General features: G+C 37.5%; 1 long non-coding RNA gene across 1 annotated transcript; it reads left to right on the top strand.

Moving 5' to 3' along the window:
- Nucleotides 1–13,890: 13,890 nt before the first annotated feature.
- On the top strand, nt 13,891–21,881 carry LOC110889214. The gene is made up of 6 exons (XR_002563461.2): nt 13,891–14,142; nt 14,617–14,670; nt 15,378–18,376; nt 18,830–18,967; nt 20,816–20,869; nt 21,577–21,881. It is a non-coding gene; the product is annotated as an uncharacterized LOC110889214 (long non-coding RNA).
- The last annotated feature ends 2,855 nt before the right edge of the window (nt 21,882–24,736 follow it).

The following is a 24,736-nucleotide window of genomic DNA, read 5'->3' as shown; positions in this document are numbered from 1 at the left end:
TCTTTTGAGGAAGGATATCATGTCTTCTTTCATCTTGCCAAGGATCCCTGATCCGATATAGATTTTTGATTCAGGATCACTAGGATCCAAGAGGATTTCATCTACATCCTGTTCCCTTGCCTCCAAGACATTCCTTGGAGGATACTGTAATTGCTATTGCTCCCTTGGCTTCGAGGTTGGCTTCATAGATGAGGTATAACAATCCTTAGCCTCTTGCTGATCACTGTCGATCTTGATTATCCCCCATGGGCTAGGGAGCTTCACACATTGATGGTAGGTAGATGGAACTGCTTTCATGTCATGTATCCAAGGCCTGCCAAGGATAACGTTGCAACAGGATAAACAGTCAATAACACAAAATTTTTGGTAATTATGTAATCCTTCCACGTAGATTGGGAGTTTGATGTCCCCCAGAGTTTTCTTCGTTTCCCCACTGAATCCAACAAGCACGGAGGATCTTGGTATGATGTCTGATTCTGGGATTCCCATCTTCTTCAAGACATCAAGCTGGATAATGTTCACTGAGCTCCCTCCGTCAATAAGGATCCTGCGGACAAAATGATTAGAGATAAAGAGAGTGATAACTAAGCTATCATGGTGAGGATCCTGAACGTTAATGCGATCATCCTCATCAAATGTTATCATCTTCCCTTCTGAGACACTTGAGGTTCTAATAGGCCTTTCTCCATTATCCATTTTTGATTCTTTAGCATGTCTTTTGGCCGCTGAAAAGGATGTACCACAAATGTCTGATCCTCCGGATATGAAGTTAATCACTTGTGCGTTTGCCGGAGGTGCTGGAGCCTTTTCAGGGATCCTTTCAGGATCCTGGGTCCTTTGCTTTTTTCTCCCCAACAACTCTTTTAGATGCCCCCTGCTTAGCAGGTATCCAATTTCTTTTCTTAAGGCTATGCAATCTTCAGTTAGATGCCCGAAATCCTCATGGTATGCACACCATTTGGACTTATCCTTAGTCCCGGATGGTTTATCATTCTTCCTGGGCCATCTGGCTTTTTCTCCTAGATTCTGCATTGCAAGGATCAGTTCATGATTTTCAACGGAAAAACAATATTCTGAGATTGGAGGATATTCTTCATCATCCTCTTCTTGGTCAACAGCATGCACATTCTTGTTCTCGTTTCTATGGTAGGATTTGAACTTGTTGCTTTTGAAGGAGGATCCTTGCTTATCTTGTTTTGAGGATCCTACTTGTCTTTCCTGGATCCTCTTGTCGTCCTCTAGCCGGATAAACCTGAGTGCTCGAGTTCTTACTTCATCTAAATTCCTGCATGGTGTCATAACAAGATCATCATAGAATAATGAATCCTTAAGCAGTCCCATTTTGAAGGCTTCAACAGCCGTAGCCATATCCAAGTTGGGAATGTCCAAGGATTCTTTACTAAATTTAGTTATATAATCCCTTAATGATTCGTTATGATTTTGAGTTATCCTGTACAAATCACTAGTTAATTTTTCAAATTTTCTACTACAAGAGAATTGGTTATTGAATAAATTAACTAAATTGGCAAATGAAGTAATAGAGTAAGGGGGAAGACTTAGCAGCCACTTAAGAGCTGATCCAGTAAGAGTAGATCCAAATCCTTTACATAGGCATGCTTCCTTCAATTTTTCTGGGATAGGATTGATCTCCATCCTCTCCCTGTATTGTGCTATATGCTCCTCCGGATCCGTTGTGCCATCATACAACTTCATGGTAGGGATATGGAACCTTTTGGGTACCTCTGCGTCACAAATTGGTGGTGCAAAACGGGATACCTTGTGGCTTCCATCCGCAATCTCTGGGATAGGCTTGACTACCCCTGGAACACTTGAGATCATGTCCTTTAGTTTCTGTAATTCCCTGGCCATAGCATGATTGGTACCTGTATCCTGCATGAATCCAAGGTTAGTAGTAGGATAATTATTTAAAGTGTTACCTCCCATTGGGTTCAAGTTAGGGAATCCATATTGCTGGGATTCTGGAACAACGGAGGGACCAGTGGAAGCAATGGTCTGCATTGGAATGAAGTCCCCTTGATGGACATCTAGACTTCCTGTTTGCAAACTTTTTAGGGATCCTGGCATCTGTAAGGATCCTGGTATCTGGGATGATCCTGGAACGAAGGAGGATCCTTGAACCTGGGATGATCCTGGAACAAAGGAGGATCCTGGAAACTGCTGTGTCTCCGGATAGGCTCCCAAATTCCTGAAGGATCCCATGTACTGAGGATAGGATCCTACAGGCTGAAAATGTGAGCCTGACGTCTGAGTCATTGCTGCCGAGTTGAGATGTGATCCTCTTGACTCCCCTATGATTTGCACGTCCGGGATCCCTGATGGCTGGGAAGTGATCATTGGAGTATCAAAACTCAAGGATTTGGGCATCAGTGGAGAATGATCCTCTGCCGCTTTCTTTTGTCTTTTGAGATCTCCAATTTCCCTGAGGATCCTTTCGTTAGTTTCATCTTGCCGCTGCATACGATCCTTTATCTGCAAAATTAAAGCAAATACATCACTAGTACTGGGAATAGAAGAATTCATAGCAGAAGAAGATAGAGGTTTAGAAAAAGTGGGAGTTGATCTCTTCTCAGTATTTTTCTGAGATCCTGCCGGTGGAGGAGGCAAGGTGATCTGTGATGAAGTGACCGCAGACATCGCCGTGGACGTGTTCTTCAATGATGAAGCCATGTAACTCTCTGAAATGATTTCGAACAAAAGATTTTCTTATGAATGAAGCACCAATTGCCCCACGGTGGGCGCCAAACTGTTTTGGTCAAAAATCACACAAGGATAATGTAACCAAACTTTATGAAAACAGGGTATGATGCTTGGTTAATTACGAAAGTAAAGGATCACTTCTGTGATAAAGATGCAAAGACACGATGATTTATACGAGGAAAAAGCCCTTGATCAATGAATGATCTCCGGCATAAAAAACCTCGGGTGATGGCAACTACCGATCACCAACTTCAATATAACAAAAATATGATTACAACTTTGGATGATAATGAGCTGAGTACAAGGATCACTGAGTGTCTAAGTGTTTGAGAGTTGTGTCGTATGTCGTGTGTGTTCTTCCGAATGAAGAAGAGTGGTATTTATACATGTGCAGGTGACCTATTTTAGGTAAAATGACTAATTATCAGCTCATTACTCCTTTAGAAATAAAGACAATCTAGCCTAAATTGCTGCCCATGAATCAAGCCATGTTTCCATATCCTGTGCAACGTCTTTCTTTAATTAAGCTCTTGCCATAATTGTGAAGACGCGTCCCTGGATCATGATGTTAAGAGCATATCCTGCTGGATGTTCCTGCAAAGTAATGTTGTATTACACGAAGGTAACTATTAGCATGAGAATCCTTCCAAAGGTCTATGATCCTGATCCTGAAGTTCTGCTGAGGATCACTGTCTGCCAAAGAAACAAGGATCACTGGTTAGGATCACGTGTAAGGATCACATATGATAAAAATCCAGCCCTAACAATTTCTTCAATAGTATCCAAATCCTGAGCTAGAATTGTAGCATTTTCTTCAGGATCACGAGTACTTGTTCTAGCAGTTGGGATCACCATTTCTGTTGGGATCACTGCTTCTGCCCCAAATACTAAAGAGAAAGGTGTTTGACCAGTGGCATTCTTGGGAGTTGTTCTATCAGCCCATAGCACATAAGGTAACTCCTCTGCCCATTTTCCCTTCTTGGATCCTAGCTTCTTCTTCAGATTGTTGATGATGATCTTGTTGGATGATTCTGCTTGGCCATTGGCTTGTGGATGAACTGGTGTTGATGTTATCATCTTGATTCCCCAACTGTCACAAAAGTTAGTAGTTCTGCTTCCAATGAATTGGGAACCATTAACATATACAATTTCAGAGGGAATGCCAAATCTAGTTATAATGTTCCTTTTGATGAAGGATATGACTTCTTTTTCTCTGACTTGAGCAAAAGCTTCAGCCTCTATCCACTTAGAGAAGTAGTCAGTCATGGCAAGCATAAATACTTTTCCACCAGGTGCTTTAGGAAGCTTGCCAACTATATCCATCCCCCATCTCATGAATGGCCAAGAGGATGGTATGGGGTGTAGCAATTCAGCTGGTTGATGAAGGATATTGCTGTGTCTTTGACAAGGATCACATTTCCTAGCATATTCTACAGCATCCCTTTTCATGGTTGGCCAGTAGTATCCTGTTCTAAGGATCCTTGAGAATAATGCCCTGCCCCCAGTGTGGTTTCCACAATCTCCTTCATGGAAGTCTCTCAACACTTCTTCAATTTCAGGATCCTCAATACATCTTAAATATGGTCCTGCAAGGGATCGTTTATATAGCACATTATTTAAGATCGTAAATTGAGATACCTTGATCCTGAAAGCTCTAGGATTTTCTCCCATTGGAATCTCTCCGTCTTGCAAGTATTTCATGATTGGTGAGACCCATGATCCTGCATAAGATTGAGCTTCTTCACTAGGGATTACTGCAGTATCCTCTTCTATTTCCATGGCCACTTGACTTTCAATAGCAGGAGCCAGGATGTGGATGATAGGGATACTTATGTCTTCTGGAATCTTCAAGGATGATCCTAGGTTGGCCAATGCATCAGCTTCCGTGTTATCCTCCCTTGGTACCTGTGTTAAGCTGAAGGAAACAAAAGAGAGTGCCAATTCTTTGACTATCTCTAAATATTTGGTTAGTTTTTCACCTTTAACAGCATAGGATCCATTAAAGTGATTGGTGATCAATAATGAGTCTACATATACTTTAAGATATTTTACCCCCATATCCTTAGCAATTTGCAAGCCAGCAATCAAGGCTTCATACTCAGCCTCATTGTTAGTTGCTTGGAACTCACAGGCTATGGAGTGGGGTATTATGTCCCCCTGTGGCGATTTTAGTAGGATCCCGAGCCCTGTACCCTTGACATTTGAGGATCCGTCAGTGTGTAATATCCAAGGATCCTTGGTCTCATCCAGCTGTTGGACCTCCAATTCTGCTTCTCTTTGTAGATCACTACTGAAATCAGCCACAAAGTCGGCTAGGGCTTGTGATTTAATGGCTGTTCTTGGTTCATATCTTATATCATGGGCACTAAGCTTCACTGCCCACTTAGCCATTCTCCCTGACATCTCCGGTTTCCTGAGGACATTCTTAATTGGAAAATTAGTTTTAACAACAATAGTATGGGTTTCAAAATAATGCCTTAACTTAGTGGATGCCATGATTAATGCAAGAATAAGTTTTTCGAGGTGTGAGTACCTGGATTCGGCATCAAGTAAACTTTTACTTACATAGTAGATAGGATATTGTGTACCTTCATGATCCTTGACAAGGACAGCACTTACAGCGGTTGAGGATACCGCCAGGTATAAGGATAACACATCTCCTTTTTCCGGTTTTGCTAATGCTGGTGCTGAGGACATATATTCTTTAAGGGCTTGTAAAGCGTTCTCATGCTTCTCAGTCCATTCAAACTTCTTATTCTTCCTTAGGATATCGTAGAATTCTTTGCATTTTTCTGAGGATTTCGATATGAACCTGTTCAAAGCTGCTATCCTGCCTGTCAGTCTTTGAACATCATATTCACCAGCCTTTGATATGTTGCACCTGCATTTCTTAATCCGAAAGGCATGGCAATATAACAATACAAACCTGTTGGGGTCATAAAGGCTGTATCCTCTTGGTCAGATGGTTCCATCTGAATTTGTTGGAATCCAGATGATGCATCCATAAAGGTCAACAGTTCATGCCCCGCTGTTGCATCCACCATGGAGTCAATGTGGGGTAATGGGAAAGGATCCTTGGGACATGCCTTATTCAGATCAGTGAAATCGACACATACCCTCCACTTTCCATTTTTCTTTTGGACAACAACCACATTGGCTAACCATTTTGGATACTTTACCTCTCTGATCATACCTGCTCGAAGTAGTCTCTCTACTTCTTCTTGGATAATGGCATTCCTTTCTGGTGCAAACTTCCTCCTTTTTTGATGGATTGGATTGATAGACCTGTCAATGCCAAGTTTGTGAGTAATAATATCCTTAGATATACCTGTCATATCTTCATGTTTCCAAGCAAAGGTAGATTTTCTTCTTTTGAGGAAGGATATCATGTCTTCTTTCATCTTGCCAAGGATCCCTGATCCGATATAGATTTTTGATTCAGGATCACTAGGATCCAAGAGGATTTCGTCCACATCTTGTTCCCTTGCCTCCAAGACATTCCTCGGAGGATACTGTAATTGCTATTGCTCCCTTGGCTTCGAGGTTGGCTTCATGGATGAGGTATAACAATCCTTAGCCTCCTGCTGATCACTGTCGATCTTGATTATCCCCCATGGGCTAGGGAGCTTCACACATTGATGGTAGGTGGATGGGACTGCTTTCATATCATGTATCCAAGGCCTGCCAAGGATAACATTGCAACAAGATAAACAGTCAATGACACAAAATTTCTGATAATTATGTAATCCCTCCACGTAGATTGGGAGTTTGATGTCCCCCAGAGTTTTCTTCGTTTCTCCACTGAATCCTACAAGCACGGAGGATCTTGGTGTGATGTCTGATTCTGGGATTCCCATTTTCTTCAGAACATCAAGCTGGATAATGTTCACTGAGCTTCCTCCATCGATAAGGATCCTGCGGACAAAATGGTTAGAGATAAAGAGAGTGATAACTAAACTATCATGATGAGGATCCTGAATGTTAATGCGATCATCCTCATCAAACGTTATCATCTTCCCTTCTGAGACACTTGATGTTCTAATAGGCCTTTCCCCATTATCCATTTTTGACTCCTTTGCATGTCTTTTGGCCGCCGAGAAGGATGTACCACAGATGTCTGATCCTCCGGAAATAAAGTTGATCACTTGTGCGTTTGCCGGAGGTGCTGGAGCCTTTTCAGGGATCCTTTCAGGATCCTGAGTCCTTTGCTTTTTTCTTCCCAATAATTCTTTTAGGTGCCCCTTGCTTAACAGATATCCAATCTCTTTTCTTAAGGCTATGCAATCTTCAGTTAGATGCCCGAAATCCTCATGGTATGCACACCATTTTGACTTGTCTTTAGTCCCGGATGGTTTATCATTCTTCCTGGGCCATCTAGCTTTTTCACCTAGATTCTGCATTGCAAGGATCAGTTCATGATTATCAACGGAAAAACAATATTCTGAGATTGGAGGATAATCTTCATCATCCTCTTCTTGGTCAACAGCATGCACATTCTTGTTCTCATTTCTATGGTAGGATTTGAATTTGTTGTTCTTGAAGGAGGATCCTTGCTTCTCCTGTTTTGAGGATCCTACTTGTCTCTCCTGGATCCTCTTGTCATCCTCTAGTCGGATGAACCTGAGTGCTCGAATTCTTACTTCATCTAGATTCCTGCATGATGTCATAACAAGATCATCATAGAATAATGAATCCTTAAGCAGTCCCATTTTGAAGGCTTCAACAGCCGTAGCCATATCCAAGTTGGGAATGTCCAAGGATTCTTTACTAAATTTAGTTATATAATCCCTTAATGATTCATTATGATTTTGAGTTATCCTGTACAAATCACTAGTTAATCTTTCAAATTTTCTACTGCAAGAGAATTGGTTATTGAATAAATTAACTAAATTAGCAAATGAAGTAATAGAGTAGGGGGGAAGACTTAGCAGCCACTTAAGAGCTGATCCGGTAAGAGTGGATCCAAATCCTTTACATAGGCATGCTTCCTTCAACTTTTCTGGGATAGGATTGATCTCCATCCTTTCCCTGTATTGTGCTATGTGCTCCTCTGGATCCGTTGTACCATCATACAGCTTCATAGTAGGGATATGGAACCTTTTGGGTACCTCTGCATCACAAATTGGTGGTGCAAAGCGAGATACCTTGTGGCTTCCATCTGCAATCTCTGGGATAGGCTTGACTACCCCTGGAACACTTGAGATCATATCTTTTAGCTTCTGCAACTCCCTGGCCATAGCATGATTGGTACCTGTATCCTGCATGAATCCATGGTTAGTGATAGGATAATTATTTAAAGTGTTACCTCCCATTGGGTTCAAGTTAGGGAATCCATATTGCTGGGATTCTGGAACAACGGAGGGACCAGTGGAAGCAATGGTCTGCATTGGAATGAAGTCCCCTTGATGGACATCTAGACTTCCTGTTTGCAAACTTTTTAGGGATCCTGGCATCTGGAAGGATCCTGGTGTCTGGGATGATCCTGGAACGAAGGAGGATCCTTGAACCTGGGATGATCCTGGAACAAAGGAGGATCCTTGGCCCTGGAATGATCCTGGAACAAAGTAGGATCCTTGAAACTGCTGTGCCCCCGGATAGGCTCCCGGATTCACGAAGGATCCCAAATGCTGGGGGTAGGATCCTGCCGGCTGGAAGTGTGAGCCTAATGCCTGAGTCATTGCTGTCGATCCGTGGTGCAATCCTCTTGATTCTCCCATGATTTGCACGTCTGGAATTCCTGATGGCTGAGAAGTAATCATTGGAGTATCAAAGCTCAAGGATTTGGGCATCAGTGGAGAATGATCCTCTGCCGCTTTCTTTTGTCTTTTGAGATCTCCAATTTCCCTGAGGATCCGTTCGTTAGTTTCATCCTGCCGCTGCATACGATCCTTCATCTGCAAAATCAAAGTAAATACACCACTAGTACTGGGAATATAAGAATTCATAGCAGAAGGAGATGGAGTTTTAGAATTAGTAGGAGTTTGTCTCTTCTCAGCATTCTTCTGGGATCCTGCCGGTGGAGGTGGCAGAATGTTCTGGGACGAGGTGACTGCAGATATTGCCGTGGACATGTTTTTCAATGATGAAGCCATGTAATTCTTTGAAACGATTTCGAACAGAAAGTTTTCTTATGAATGAAGCACCAATTGCCCCACGGTAGGCGCCAAACTGTTTTGGTAAAAAAATCACACAAGGATAATGTAACCAAACTTTATGTAAACGGGGTATGATGCTTGGCTAATTATGAAAGTAAAGGATCACTTCTGTGATAAAGATGCAAAGACACAATGATTTATACGAGGAAAAAGCCCTTGATCAATGTATAATCTCCGGCATAAAAAACCTCGGGTGATGGCAACTACCGATCACCAAACTTCAATATAAGAAAAATATGATTACAACTTCGGATAGTAATGAGCTGAGTACAAGGATCACTATTGTTTCGAGTGTCTAAGTGTGTGAGAGTTGCGTTGTATGTCGTGTGTCCTCTTCCAAATGATGGAGAGTGGTATTTATACAAGTGTAGGTGACCTATTTTAGGTAAAAGGACTAATTATCAGCTCATTACCCCTTTAGAAATAAAAGACAATCTAGCCTAAATTGCCGCCCATAAATCAAGCCATGTTTCCATATCCTGTGCAACGTCTATCTCCGATTAAGCTCTTGCCATAATTGTGAAGACGCGTCCCTTGATCATGATGCTTAGAGCGTATCCTGCTAGATATTCCTGTAAAAATAATATTGCATTAAGCGAAGATGATCGTTAGTATGAGGATCCTATAATGTCCCATGATCCTGATCCTGAAGTCCTGCTGAGGATCACTATCTGCCAAAGAAACAAGGATCACTGGTTAGGATCACGTGTAAGGATCACCTATAATAAAAATCCAGCCCTAACACCTAAATATGGGATTCTAAAGAATACATAGTAATATGGTACCTAAATGTGGGATCCTAAGGAATATATAGTAAAATGGTACCTAAATGTGGGATCCTAAGGAATATATAGTAAAATGGTACCTAAATGTGGGATCCTATTGAATGTATGTACGTATGTAGGTGTGTATGTAGGTAGTATGTGTATGTGTATATATATATATCCAAGTGAGTATGTACGAATGTGTGCATATATGTAGGGTTGTGAGAAGGCATGTAATAGGTATGTATGTAGACATGTATGTATGTAGACATGTATGTATGTATGTATGTAGGTATGCACGTATGTAGGAACGTACGTATGAATGTAGGTACGTAGGTTTGTAAGTAGTTATGTGTGAACGGATGCATATATGTAAGTATGTATGAAAGTATATACGCAAGTATTCAATGAAATTGAGTATTGACGATAATAATAGTGTGCCTTGTGAACGAAGTGTAACGCAGGTACAATGAGAAAGTCTCACCACGGATTGTACGATCAGATGGAAAGCTGGGATGTAAAGAGTTAACGGAATAAAAAGTAAACGTGAATAAATCTTGTATGTTTATAATGCGTACTAATGTTATGAATTTTATGTGGTGAGCGCAGGTAGTACGAGTCATGAGGATCATCAAGGAATAGAGATCGAGGATCGAGTCACTAGTGAGATTGTACGGGAACGTTGATGTATATAATGTAGTAAACATAAGCTATGTTTTTACTTAGTAAATAAGTCGATTGATGGATTTATGTGAAAGAGTTATGTTAAAGTTAATTTTTAAATAAGTTAAGGTGTTTATAATGAAAGAAAGTTTATGACTTGAACTTCCGCTGCGACTTTTAGTCAAATACGTATTAGGGTCTTACAAGTTGGTATCAGAGCCCTGGTTTGAGGGAATCAAGTACGAGAAGGTAGGTACTTGAACTCAAACCTATGTGCTCTTGTGATAAGGAACCTGTACAATCCATGACTCGATCAAGATCTAAAGGTAGAAATGGTATGAAAACGTGTATGTATGTATTCATATGAAGAAGCTAACGGTTTGCTATGTGCAAGGTAAGCTTAAAAGTTTGGAGAGGATGATCCGTGAATGCAGTCTAAGGTGGATGCTAAGGCAGGCAAGGATGCGAATGGACAGACGGACCCCAGGTACACGATGTTGACATGTATGGGTACCGTTGTTAAAAGAAAAAGGAAGAAGTCTCCTTGGGAGGGTAAGTACTAAACGGAAGACAACGATATTGTCTTGGTAAAATTGTAAAAATGTAGCACGAACTGAGACCCACTAATGCGGACATAAGGCGATGATTACCTGAAGGCACGGAATTAGTATGTGAATTGCGCACCTGGCCAGTACGCAAGAAGCATATGACGTTCGTGAGACCGTGGTAATTATCGCAGGTATATCTGTAGAATTGGGTAGCAGGTGGGCGTGCGGGTGAAGTGGGTAGTAAGGCTCTCGGGAAATTGAGAGTACTATGTAGGAATGAAATGCAGAAAATGATATGTTTGAATCTGTGAGACGGATTCAGCACATGTAATGAATGAAAGATGTGAATGGGTAATGTAAATGAAATGTTTGAATCCGCGAAAAGGATTCAAAGCACGAAAGGAAGAAAATGTATGAATAGTATGTTTGGAACCGCTAGACGGATTCAAAACATGAAAGCAATGAAAGGCATGAATGTGACGTTTGAGTTCGCGGGACGGATTTAAAATATAAAAAGGGATGAAATTAATCCACATCACAATGTGTCGACAGTTTGACCATGGTTGTGTCAAACGAGTCATACGGGTAAATGTAAAGTAATAAACAAAAGAATGATCGTAATGGGCATGCAAACCTAAATTTTAAAGCGAAAGAAAGAAGTTCGAACAAGTTATGTGTTAAATGTGTTAGTAATGGACTCTTAGGAGTCATAATGAATGACGGGCTACGACCCGGACAATGATTTAAGTACGAACAGGTAAGTTTTGTTAAGAATACCGAAATGATGTAATGAATGTCTTTGCAAGTAAGCATGAATGGAAAGAAGTACGAAGAGTACCTCAATACATCTATGGTAAGTAAGAAATGACAGTCTGACCTGGAAAGGTCAAACTGCAAAGGTTGATGAAATGAGGAACTAGACTAAAAGAATTGCAGGTAAGGAATGAAATGCGGAATGTGTTAAAGTTTGTACGCAGGACGTTGAAAAAGGAAATATAGGTGAGTAATCACCTAGTATAATGAATGCTTGAATGAAATGTGCTAACCGCTAAAATTGTAGATTATAATGTTAGGAACTCTTGATGTGATGAAACCAAACGAATTGGTGGAAGGATGTGCACGAGCGAAAGCGCATTACGCGGATGAATGAAATCTAGCCTGGTATGGCTAGTACTCGTGAAGAATGCGGATCGATCTGGGTTGCGGATCGTCGATTGATGATATGAGATGAGGTCAGTAAAAAGTTTAACTTATGTTAGATGAGTATGAATTGGTTAATTGGGTACGACCTACGAAATGAATGATGGGATGGGTATGGTATAATATGGGAAGTTTGATTTTTTTTAGTTGACATAAGAAGAAAACTATGTCATCAAGAAGCGAATCTCAAAGGTTTTGAGTGAAAAGTTCGAGTATTGGTTAAACTCTCATGAAATAAATTGCACGACACGTATGCTTATGCAAAATAAGTAAGACCCGAAATAAGAGGTTAGTAATGTGAAACAAATGAGGTAAGTTGAAGGTAAAGTATGAGAAATATGGACTTACTAGTAGAGAATGGTGTTGAGATTATGTCAAAATTCTAGTTTTTGAATATGATTGTCAACTATAGTGTTTCGAATATGTTAGTATGAGTTGAAATGGTGATACATGTGCATATATGTAATTAGTTGATCATGTACTTATGTATATGAATGTCTTTCACCATGATAATGAAATGTAAATGGTATCATTGGTATGGCCGACTAGGTTTTGATGAGCACATGATCATATGACGAAAGTATGTAGGTAAGCTGATTGACTTTCTGAAAGTCAACAATGTATGAACAGCACGACTAGGTCTTTGGATGCACTTTCGAGAATAGAGACGACAAGTATAGTTAAGAAATACTAACCATGATGCTCGGCTTGTTGGCCATGTTCATTTGAACAAGACATTGTAGAAAAGATACGCATGGCATAAATAACAAAAGTGACCATGGAATTAATGCCTAATTTTCGTGTTAAGTATGGATAAGTGGGTTTAAGAAGGGTGATTATAAGTAAGAATTGGTATATCGAAAGTCTATGATATGCCTATAATGATACGTCGACCTTTTTATGAATATGAATGTAAGTAGAAGAAACGTTAGTGATGATATGTGTTAAGAGCTAGTATTATAAAGTAAAAGACACTAATAAGAGCTCTGGAGCATAGTCTAACATAAGTATAACTATGAAAGTAATATAAGTAATATGAGGGCATAGGAGCGATGTGTACAATTACGTTCATGTATGAATAACACCTTTGCCAAGATCCCGAATGCGTTTAGGTGGTAGTAAGTATTGTGAATGAAGCAACCTGAAAGGGGTAAGAGTAGAATCGGTCTAGTTTGAATGAGAAAGGTTTCGGGGACGAAACCTTCTTTAAGGGGGGTAGACTTGTAACACCCCAAAATTCGAATTATTAAATTCGTTAGCATGTTGCCATGTTTAATAAAACGAGATACAATAACTAGGTTAATAAACCTAGTTAAATGCCTATTAGATAAGCTAAATGATGAAACTTGTGGCATATATGATAGTAAGTTAAACTTGAGGGACTTGGAGTGCCAAACTTGGAAGTTTGGTTTACTAAAACAAAAATCACACACACACCCACACAAGGGTGCGTGAGATCGGGCAGGAGAAAAGAAAAAGGGGTGAAACCCTAGTTCTCAAGAAAGCTTCAAATTGACAAGGAAATTAGGCTCAAATCCGATGCATGAACTCGTTTTCTTGATGATCTAGCCCTAACAAACATGTGGTAAGTTGTATTTTATGATTTGATGATCTTGCTATGAAGTGGGTTATGGTCAATCCATGAAATTGTATGAAATTGATCATGTAGATGTGTTAGAATCACATTATAGAACATGAACTATGCAAGATTCTAAGTAATTTGATGATTTTGGATGAAACCCACTTGTGGTAGTGTAACACCCCAAAAATATTTATTAAGAGAATAAGTTAAATTGAATTAAAAATTTAACTTAGTTGGTAAAATGTGTTAAGTAACTAGCTAAGTGATAATAGATGCCTAAATAAAACAAATGCATAACTAGAGGGGGTAATTATGTAAAAATGTTAATTGAAGGTATTAATAAAAATAAAACTCAAAAATCACACACTCTGGTGTGTTGGGTTCGACCAAGAACAGGGGGAAACAAGGGAAACCCTTGTTTATGCAAAATTCATTCAATTGACAAGGAGATCCAAGGCTAATCAGTTGCATGACTTCAATTTTTCGATCATCTTAACATACTCAGTAAAGTGGTAAGTCAAATTTCTTGATTTGGTGAATTGTAGGAAATGGGTTTCACCCAATCATGAGTTGATGTAATACTTTTGTGTGATTGGAAGTCATAATTACGAAATAGAACAGGAATGATGTTCGATTTTGGTGATTTGATAAGATTGTAGCAAAAACCCACTTGATAGAAGTTAGTATAAGTAGGATGATCAAGTAGAATCATACATGTGAAATCTAGAAGTATAAGCTTGTTTTGTGATACATGAATGATAAGTAAATTGATGTAGGATAAAGGAATTATGTAAACTAGAATGATTGTTGATGTTATATGAAGATGCACTAGTAAAGACATGCTTTATATACTTGTACCTTATGCTTAAATTATGATGCCTACCAAGTGTTCGATGAAATGCTTATGAGAAGAATATATGTGTAATATGGGAAAATGGCTGAATGAAATTGATGGACTAAGTAAATGAATGAATGTTGTAATGTAGGCGTGAAGGAAGAAGGTACAAGCACTAGGAAAACGGGAAGCACGCAAGATCGAGGTATGTTCCGTTGCATACAAATCTTTGTTAAATTCTCTTTTACTTAACTTGATGTAGAACTAACCTTGTATGACAATTGTGGTTGATAGTATGTAAATAACAAATCCCATGTGGATTTGGGTATGCTAACGAAAGTTGTGTTAAGCTATACATTTTGACCGATTTAAAATTTATCGTGTCAAGTAGAGATGAATGCCATCCGTTTGAATGGGTAGCTTCGAATGCCAAATTGAATGTTGAAAGCTTAATCCGTTATGCGAATAGAATAAAGAGTAAAGTTGAAAGCAAATAACCCAATTAAGCGGGTCGAATGTGTATGCTTAACTCTCAATGAGAGTGTTTATGCCAAACCCAATTAAACGGGTCGAATGTGTATGCTTAACTCTCAATGAGAGTGTTTATGCCAAACCCAATTAAACGGGTCGAATGTGTATGCTTAACTCTCAATGAGGGTGTTTATGCCAAACCCAATTAAACGGGTCGAATGTGTATGCTTAACTCTCAATGAGGGTGTTTATGCCAAACCCAATTAAACGGGTCGAACGTGTATGCTTAACTCTCAATGAGAGTGTTTATGCTAAACCCAATTACTTGGGTAGTCGTATGCGCAAAAGAATGAAATTTCTTGTATGTATAGAGTTAAAACGATAGAATTATGATTTAACAAATGTGATAACTAACCTTTTAAAATTTGGTTGTTAATGTAGGTAAAACTCCACTTAGGCGATTTGGAGATACGGAGCGAGCACGTGTCCATGCTTTATTATACCAAGCGCTTCCGCTAGTTATATGCACACTTTTTGGGTCCATGTCTTGTTATTTTGTTTAATCTTGTTAGAAGTCATACACTTAAAAACTTGTTGTCTTCGTTTTGGGAAGTTTAAAGTTAAATGGGTCGTAGATTTTCGTTAGTTTAATATATTAAAAACAGGTGGCATGCTCGTTTTACGAACGGGTCATGCCCAATTTTTGTAAGAATTTCGTTATGTATTAAATTTGGTATGTTGATGTCTTTAAAATTCTTTTTATAAGTAGTTTATCTTTTTATGGAAAAGCGGACCTTACAAGTTGGTATCAGAGCCAAGGTTTGAGGGATTCGAGCATTCGAGGTGATGCTTAAACTCAAACCGACGGCTCGTTCAAAAGCATGCTCGCTCCAAGATCGCCAATGAGGTAACAATTTAAATTTTTTTTAATAAACGCAAGTATGTGTAATGTGCTTGTAAAGTTAAGTTAAGTTAAGTATGCGAAGGGGTAAATATGGAGGGCAAAATGATGAGTTCTAGCGACCGTACGGCTGGAAACGGACCCGAAAAAGAATTAAAATACAAAAATTGAAATCTGCAGCGAAGTGATCAAGGGGAGGCCGTCGCCGACGCCTCACCTGCCCGTCGCCGACGCCCTCATTTGGGCCGACGCCCTAACCCACTGTCTACGGGGTTTTCACTCGACGCACATATTTAGAAGCCGTCGCCGACGGGCTTCCTTGCCGTCGCCGACGGCTAGCAAAAATTTAGCCCGCTGATTTGTATAGTTTTTCGCATTTTAAGTTTCCGCATTATATGAAAGCCTATTTAATTATTACATAAAGTCCATATAAGGCCTAATAGAGGTATGTAACCACAATTAGTGGTTACGATGGGATGGGCTCGGTAGAGTCAAAGGTAATGTGTCGAATGACACGAACGAATGATGAAAGCTTAAAAAGCGAGTGAAGCCTACAATATAAAAATGCGAATGAAGTAAACACGGACTAATGAACTATGATATACTAAAAGCTTGTGAATTATGATTTAAGTTCCCATACTTCTCAGAAATGCCCGTTTTATGTTCCTGTCAAGTTATGTAGATCGTCGGCGATAAAGTAAGATTTATAAAAGTCGAATGTAACGTATGGAATGGCATGAAATGAATGACGAATGTATAAAGTGGAATTGGAATTCGTATGAAAATTTGGATGAATGTATGCTATGATAGAATTATGCATTAGAGGCTTGTATCTTGTACATGAATAGCGTGATGCTTATGTATATTTAATGATTTGCTTTAGTATGATCAAGAGACGAATATGTGCTAAATGTGAATCATACAAGCTAATTAGTAAAGGTTATGTTGAAATTATGTTATATAGTTGTTTCGAATGAAATTCGCTAATTGTAGAATCATGGAGCATTAGCATGTGAAAATACGTGTATGTGAATGTATATGTGTATTGTTTAGAAGATCACGTAAATGGTATATATCATACAATACGAGTACGAAATGCGTAGGATATTAATATTATGGTCTACCATATTTAGATGAATACATGTTCAAAAGTTTAAAGTGTGTAAGCAAGACAGTTGACTATCTAAAAGTCAACAGCATAGGGATATTATGAAATAATCATTAGACACAAATGCTAAAATAAAGAGTTGATGTGTTATGTGTTATGTATTAAGTGATTTACGTGTAATGCTTGATGATAGTTTAGTTGTATGGATTGGAAATGAGATAACTATTAATAATAAATGTCTCATTTATACGAAATTTGACTAACGGAAGTCAATCAACGTATGAATAAAAAAAAAAAAACGGGGGAAGCAATGAGGCAAGCATGAACATGGACGCTAAAGGTAAGTGATTTCGCAATCACTTCGAATTTATTTACAAGAAGATGTATACGTGTTTGAATATATTCGAAATCAAAGTGAAACGTATAAATAAGTGAGAAATGTTAATGTAGGTTTTGTTGAAATGGTTGGCAGATTGTTAAACCGACAAGACCTCATTATAGGGGTAGACCGGTCATAAATTTTAGCTAAGAAGTTTTAAGACGGAAATGAGAACTTGGTAATATTGAAGAAAGGCATGGAAAGAATATTACTTAAGATGTAACTAAAGACATTTTGTAAGTATGTTCGAATTGAAAGTAAGTACAACGCATACCACGATACTTATATACATAATAAGTTCTAAGTGGTGATTGACTTTAAAAGGTTAAATTGCAGAAGTCAGTAAATAATAATTATTTATAAATTTTGGAAGTATTACGTAAGAAATGCAATGTGTAATGTATGATACTCATTAGTAAGGGATATGTGAGAGAACGTAGAAGAATTAACACCAAATACAGTGAATGAACAAATGAAAATAGTATATTAAGGGATGGTTATGTATTAACCGAAGCTCGAGAAAACGCGAGAATCATCTCACTTATGTCCGGTCAAACTAGTAAAAAGGGGTCTAACGATTCTTAAAGGATCGGATCAAATGTAAGAAAGAAAGATAAGAATGAAAAGTTTAAGCTTACGATTGGATGTGAATCAAACAGAAGAATGAAAGGTTGGATCCGTAAGCAAACATGGATCAAACCAGTAAGAATGAAAGGTAATAAATTAAAGTTTGAATCCGTAAGTGAAGGCGAATTAAACAAGTAAGATTAAAAAGCAAGAACGAAACTCAAATGAGTCAATATTCTTGAAAGCGGATATTATCTAAGTTATGTTTTAAATCTTTATATGTTTGTATGCAAGAATAGTTGAAAGGACAAATGAGTCATACGGGTCAAATGGCGATCGCCATTTGAACCCGATATTTAATGTTTGATTTGTCAAGCTTTGTACTTATAGGTGAGCATAATGTATGGGCATGCATTTTTATAGTTTGGAAAGAAATAACTGTCGCAAAGTATGGAAAACAAGTCGAGAGATTTGACCCGCGCCAGGTATGTATAAAAGGCTATATTTTTTTTATAGGAGCTTAGGGCTCGACTAGAGAGGGATGTGTCAGAATAGGGCAACTGATACACATATGTAAGAATGTATATACAATTAGACTTCCGAAAAGTCAAACGAAGTAAATTGAAGTCCTTGCAAGCATGCAAGAATTAAAAAAAAAGAAGAGCAAAAAGTACGAACGTCTGCCTCGGTACATCCACCATAAGTAAGAGGTGTCAGTCTGACCTTGAAAGGTCAAACTGCGAAGGTTGACCAAATGACCAATAAAATGAAAGGATTGTAAGTAAGAAATGGAATGTATGATATGTTTCAGCAAGTACGTAAGAAATTCATGAAAGAGACATAGGCGAACAAACACCATGTAGGGTGCAATTATAAAAGGTTATGTGCTAACCATTTATTTATAGATAAGAATGATGGAATTCTTACTGTGATGATAGTAATAAAGCTGGTGGAAGGATGCTCACGAGTGGGAGCATATTTCATGAATGAATGAGACCAATTCTGGTACGAAAGGTACATATAAAGAAACGGATCGATCCGGCACGCGGATAACTGATTTATGCAATGAAGGCGAGGTTAGTAAACTGTTTAATTCTTGATTGATGATTAAGAATCTGTAGATTTATTGTAAGTGAATAAAATGAATGGTAGGATAATTATGGTATGGTATGCAAGAATCGACTTGTAATGGTCAGCATAAGAAAGTATGTATGCCATTAAGAAGAAGATCTAAAGGTCTTAAATGAAAAATTGAACTGATTTGGTTAAGCGCTCGTATGATGCTCTTGCACAACATACCTGGTTAGTATAATAAGTAGTTCATGCAAAAGAGCTACTAATAAAGTGTTGCGAAAGATTAAATTTGAGGCTAGACTCAAAAATTGTAATTAGTTCAAGTAATAGTAGTAACCGTAGAATGACGCTTTTTGCTCGTAGTAAGTATGAAAAAGTAATTAGGAAGAGGGTAGCTTTGTTTAATACTACTAAGTCATTAAATGTTTATAGTATGCGTATAATGATATGCTAAGCCCTTATATGAATAAGAAAGTAATTAGAAGAACGTTAGTAATGGGATAATGGGGTTTTCTCATGGTTACAATAATGAATTATATCGTGTATGATACGTGAGTGGGGTGAAATAAATCGATTTAGTTTTTTTTTTATTAGCAAATGTATGAATATTTTATGCATAATTAGAAAGATAGAAACAAGCTGTAAACATAGGCTTGTACGACCGATAGTATACATTTGGAATAAATTTCAATGAAAGAACCGCTAGCGGTGATGTATGCTAGGAACTAGCGTTATAAAGTAAAAAAAAAAAAAAAAAAAAAAAAAAAAAAAAAAGAGAGAGAAGAGAGACACTAATAAGAGCTCTGGATCAGATTCTGACTTATATGTGATTATGAAGGTAGTTTACTTAATTTAAGAATGGAGGGGTAATGCGTACAAATATGTTTATGCATGAATGAATTTTTGCCAATATCCCGAATGCATCTATGTTGTAGTAAGCATCGTGAATGAATAAATGAAAAAGTAATAGTAGAATTGGTCTAGTTGAGTTGAGAAAGGTTTCGGGGACGAAACCTCCTTTAAGTGGGGTAGACTTGTAACACCCCAAAAATATTTATTAAGAGAATAAGTTAAATTGAATTAAAAATTTAACTTAGTTGGTAAAATGTGTTAAGTAACTAGCTAAGTGATAATAGATGCCTAAATAAAACAAATGCATAACTAGAGGGGGTAATTATGTAAAAATGTTAATTGAAGGTATTAATAAAAATAAAACTCAAAAATCACACACTCTGGTGTGTTGGGTTCGACCAAGAACAGGGGGAAACAAGGGAAACCCTTGTTTATGCAAAATTCATTCAATTGACAAGGAGATCCAAGGCTAATCAGTTGCATGACTTCAATTTTTCGATCATCTTAACATACTCAGTAAAGTGGTAAGTCAAATTTCTTGATTTGGTGAATTGTAGGAAATGGGTTTCACCCAATCATGAGTTGATGTAATACTTTTGTGTGATTGGAAGTCATAATTACGAAATAGAACAGGAATGATGTTCGATTTTGGTGATTTGATAAGATTGTAGCAAAAACCCACTTGATAGAAGTTAGTATAAGTAGGATGATCAAGTAGAATCATACATGTGAAATCTAGAAGTATAAGCTTGTTTTGTGATACATGAATGATAAGTAAATTGATGTAGGATAAAGGAATTATGTAAACTAGAATGATTGTTGATGTTATATGAAGATGCACTAGTAAAGACATGCTTTATATACTTGTACCTTATGCTTAAATTATGATGCCTACCAAGTGTTCGATGAAATGCTTATGAGAAGAATATATGTGTAATATGGGAAAATGGCTGAATGAAATTGATGGACTAAGTAAATGAATGAATGTTGTAATGTAGGCGTGAAGGAAGAAGGTACAAGCACTAGGAAAACGGGAAGCACGCAAGATCGAGGTATGTTCCGTTGCATACAAATCTTTGTTAAATTCTCTTTTACTTAACTTGATGTAGAACTAACCTTGTATGACAATTGTGGTTGATAGTATGTAAATAACAAATCCCATGTGGATTTGGGTATGCTAACGAAAGTTGTGTTAAGCTATACATTTTGACCGATTTAAAATTTATCGTGTCAAGTAGAGATGAATGCCATCCGTTTGAATGGGTAGCTTCGAATGCCAAATTGAATGTTGAAAGCTTAATCCGTTATGCGAATAGAATAAAGAGTAAAGTTGAAAGCAAATAACCCAATTAAGCGGGTCGAATGTGTATGCTTAACTCTCAATGAGAGTGTTTATGCCAAACCCAATTAAACGGGTCGAATGTGTATGCTTAACTCTCAATGAGAGTGTTTATGCCAAACCCAATTAAACGGGTCGAATGTGTATGCTTAACTCTCAATGAGGGTGTTTATGCCAAACCCAATTAAACGGGTCGAATGTGTATGCTTAACTCTCAATGAGGGTGTTTATGCCAAACCCAATTAAACGGGTCGAACGTGTATGCTTAACTCTCAATGAGAGTGTTTATGCTAAACCCAATTACTTGGGTAGTCGTATGCGCAAAAGAATGAAATTTCTTGTATGTATAGAGTTAAAACGATAGAATTATGATTTAACAAATGTGATAACTAACCTTTTAAAATTTGGTTGTTAATGTAGGTAAAACTCCACTTAGGCGATTTGGAGATACGGAGCGAGCACGTGTCCATGCTTTATTATACCAAGCGCTTCCGCTAGTTATATGCACACTTTTTGGGTCCATGTCTTGTTATTTTGTTTAATCTTGTTAGAAGTCATACACTTAAAAACTTGTTGTCTTCGTTTTGGGAAGTTTAAAGTTAAATGGGTCGTAGATTTTCGTTAGTTTAATATATTAAAAACAGGTGGCATGCTCGTTTTACGAACGGGTCATGCCCAATTTTTGTAAGAATTTCGTTATGTATTAAATTTGGTATGTTGATGTCTTTAAAATTCTTTTTATAAGTAGTTTATCTTTTTATGGAAAAGCGGACCTTACAGGTAGTGAAGATGATGATATGGATAATCATGCATGTTCATTAGTTGTGTAAGATTGATGTATGATGTTGTATGTAATGAGTAATGGTCAGTTAATTTGGGTATAGTATGAAAATTACATGATTCTAGTGGAATTTGATGATCTTGATATGAGTTAGTAAGAATTTGCAAAGAATGCTTGTACATAATGTTTTGTTAGTAGTACACCCGCCAAGTGTTCGATAAAATGCCTAAGAGAGCAAAATTTGTGAAATTGTATGAAAGTTATGTAGAAGGTGCTTATGGTGTAGCCGTTAGCAAAATAATAAGTTAAGTATGCTTAAGGTGGAGTCATTATGAGAATTCGGATTTGAATGTATGGTTTGGTAAAATTATGCATTAGGAACTTGTACCTTATGTCCCAATGATGTAATGCTCGCCATATACTTTATGCATTTGATTCATGGTGATTGAGAGCAAATGTGTACGAATATGTGATGCGTAGTTTATTGATAAGTGATAATGTTGGAATTATGTCGTGTACATATGTAAGATGATAATTTGATTGTGCGGATGTCGAACAATGCGGTTGTCGAATGTAGAGTTAAGAAAGCATAAGTATGTGTATATTGTGTAAGCGACTAGGCGATCATATAGTTGTATGTGTTATACGACATTATGTATGAAATTAATATGATGTCATTAATATGATCTAAGTGGTTGACAAATCATGTCGTATGCGTGTTAGTGGAAGTCAATGTAGATAAGAGTTGGAAAAATGTATGTTAATATGAATAAGTATAAATACTAACATTATTATGGCATGACGGCATGAAAGAATAGGAACCACACTAGCATGGACCAAGCATGGAAGGCTAACGGGTCAAGATGAGGCAAGGAAGCGGTTATGAACACGGATGCACAAGGTAAGTGATTTCCGTAATCACTTCTTAGTTCAAGTAAGTAATAAAGTGTTGAAATTAATTAAACATGACGTTTGAGGTTAAATATGTAGGAAAGTCTTTCGTCGTAAATGACGGGATTAAAGTTGACCAAAATGCCCTTGATGGGTATTTTGGGCAAACGATCTTAATAAGTAGTTTAGAAGCAAGTTATTGATTAGTGTAATGTCTTGGACAAGTATGGAAGCGAAGAGTATGGTCTTGGTATGTCATAAACCATTAACGCGCAAATACCCTTAACGGGTCAAAACTAAGTATATGAACGATAATGTGTTAAGAGGATGCAAAATGTCTAAGAACTTATTATTTTATGATAGATGTCACTGGTATTATTAGGTTTATAAGAGTTTATGGTAAAACAAACAAGTTACGTTGAATAATGCATGAACGGGTCGAATTGTGGGTAAGAGGGTAATAAGCCGATAGCGTGTAAGTTAAGATTTTCCTTAAGGCGGTTATGGGATTTTAAGTTCATTTGATAGGATGTGAATTTACAAGCATGTAAGGAATATGTAGTAATACGGTACCTAAATGTGGGATCCTAAAGAATATGTAGCAATAAGGTACCTAAATGTGGGATCCTAAGGAATATGTAGTAATATGGTACCTAAATGTGGGATCCTAAAGAATATGTAGTAATAAGGTACCTAAATGTGGGATCCTAAAGAATATGTGGCAATAAGGTACCTAAATGTGGGATCCTAGGGAATATGTAGTAATATGGTACCTAAATGTGGGATCCTAAAGAATATGTAGTAATAAGGTACCTAAATGTGGGATTCTAAAGAATACATAGTAATATGGTACCTAAATGTGGGATCCTAAAGAATATGTAGTAATAAGGTACCTAAATGTGGGATCCTAAAGAATATGTAGTAATAAGGTACCTAAATGTGGGATTCTAAAGAATACATAGTAATATGGTACCTAAATGTGGGATCCTAAGGAATATATAGTAAAATGGTACCTAAATGTGGGATCCTAAGGAATATATAGTAAAATGGTACCTAAATGTGGGATCCTATTGAATGTATGTACGTATGTAGGTGTGTATGTAGGTAGTATGTGTATGTGTATATATATATATCCAAGTGAGTATGTACGAATGTGTGCATATATGTAGGGTTGTGAGAAGGCATGTAATAGGTATGTATGTAGACATGTATGTATGTAGACATGTATGTATGTATGTATGTAGGTATGCACGTATGTAGGAACGTACGTATGAATGTAGGTACGTAGGTTTGTAAGTAGTTATGTGTGAACGGATGCATATATGTAAGTATGTATGAAAGTATATACGCAAGTATTCAATGAAATTGAGTATTGACGATAATAATAGTGTGCCTTGTGAACGAAGTGTAACGCAGGTACAATGAGAAAGTCTCACCACGGATTGTACGATCAGATGGAAAGCTGGGATGTAAAGAGTTAACAGAATAAAAAGTAAACGTGAATAAATCTTGTATGTTTATAATGCGTACTAATGTTATGAATTTTATGTGGTGAGCGCAGGTAGTACGAGTCATGAGGATCATCAAGGAATAGAGATCGAGGATCGAGTCACTAGTGAGATTGTACGGGAACGTTGATGTATATAATGTAGTAAACATAAGCTATGTTTTTACTTAGTAAATAAGTCGATTGATGGATTTATGTGAAAGAGTTATGTTAAAGTTAATTTTTAAATAAGTTAAGGTGTTTATAATGAAAGAAAGTTTATGACTTGAACTTCCGCTGCGACTTTTAGTCAAATACGTATTAGGGTCTTACATATATTACTAAATTACATGTGCTAATATACATAGTGAAATTTACAAAGGGATGTTTGTTTAGCTCTTAATATGGGTCTTAATTGTTCA

Source organism: Helianthus annuus, chromosome 11 (genome assembly GCF_002127325.2).
Source record: "Helianthus annuus cultivar XRQ/B chromosome 11, HanXRQr2.0-SUNRISE, whole genome shotgun sequence".
NCBI classification, from domain to species: Eukaryota; Viridiplantae; Streptophyta; class Magnoliopsida; order Asterales; family Asteraceae; genus Helianthus; species Helianthus annuus.
The sequence above is the reverse complement of the archived record's forward strand: the minus strand, read 5'-3'. Positions and strand labels throughout refer to the sequence as shown.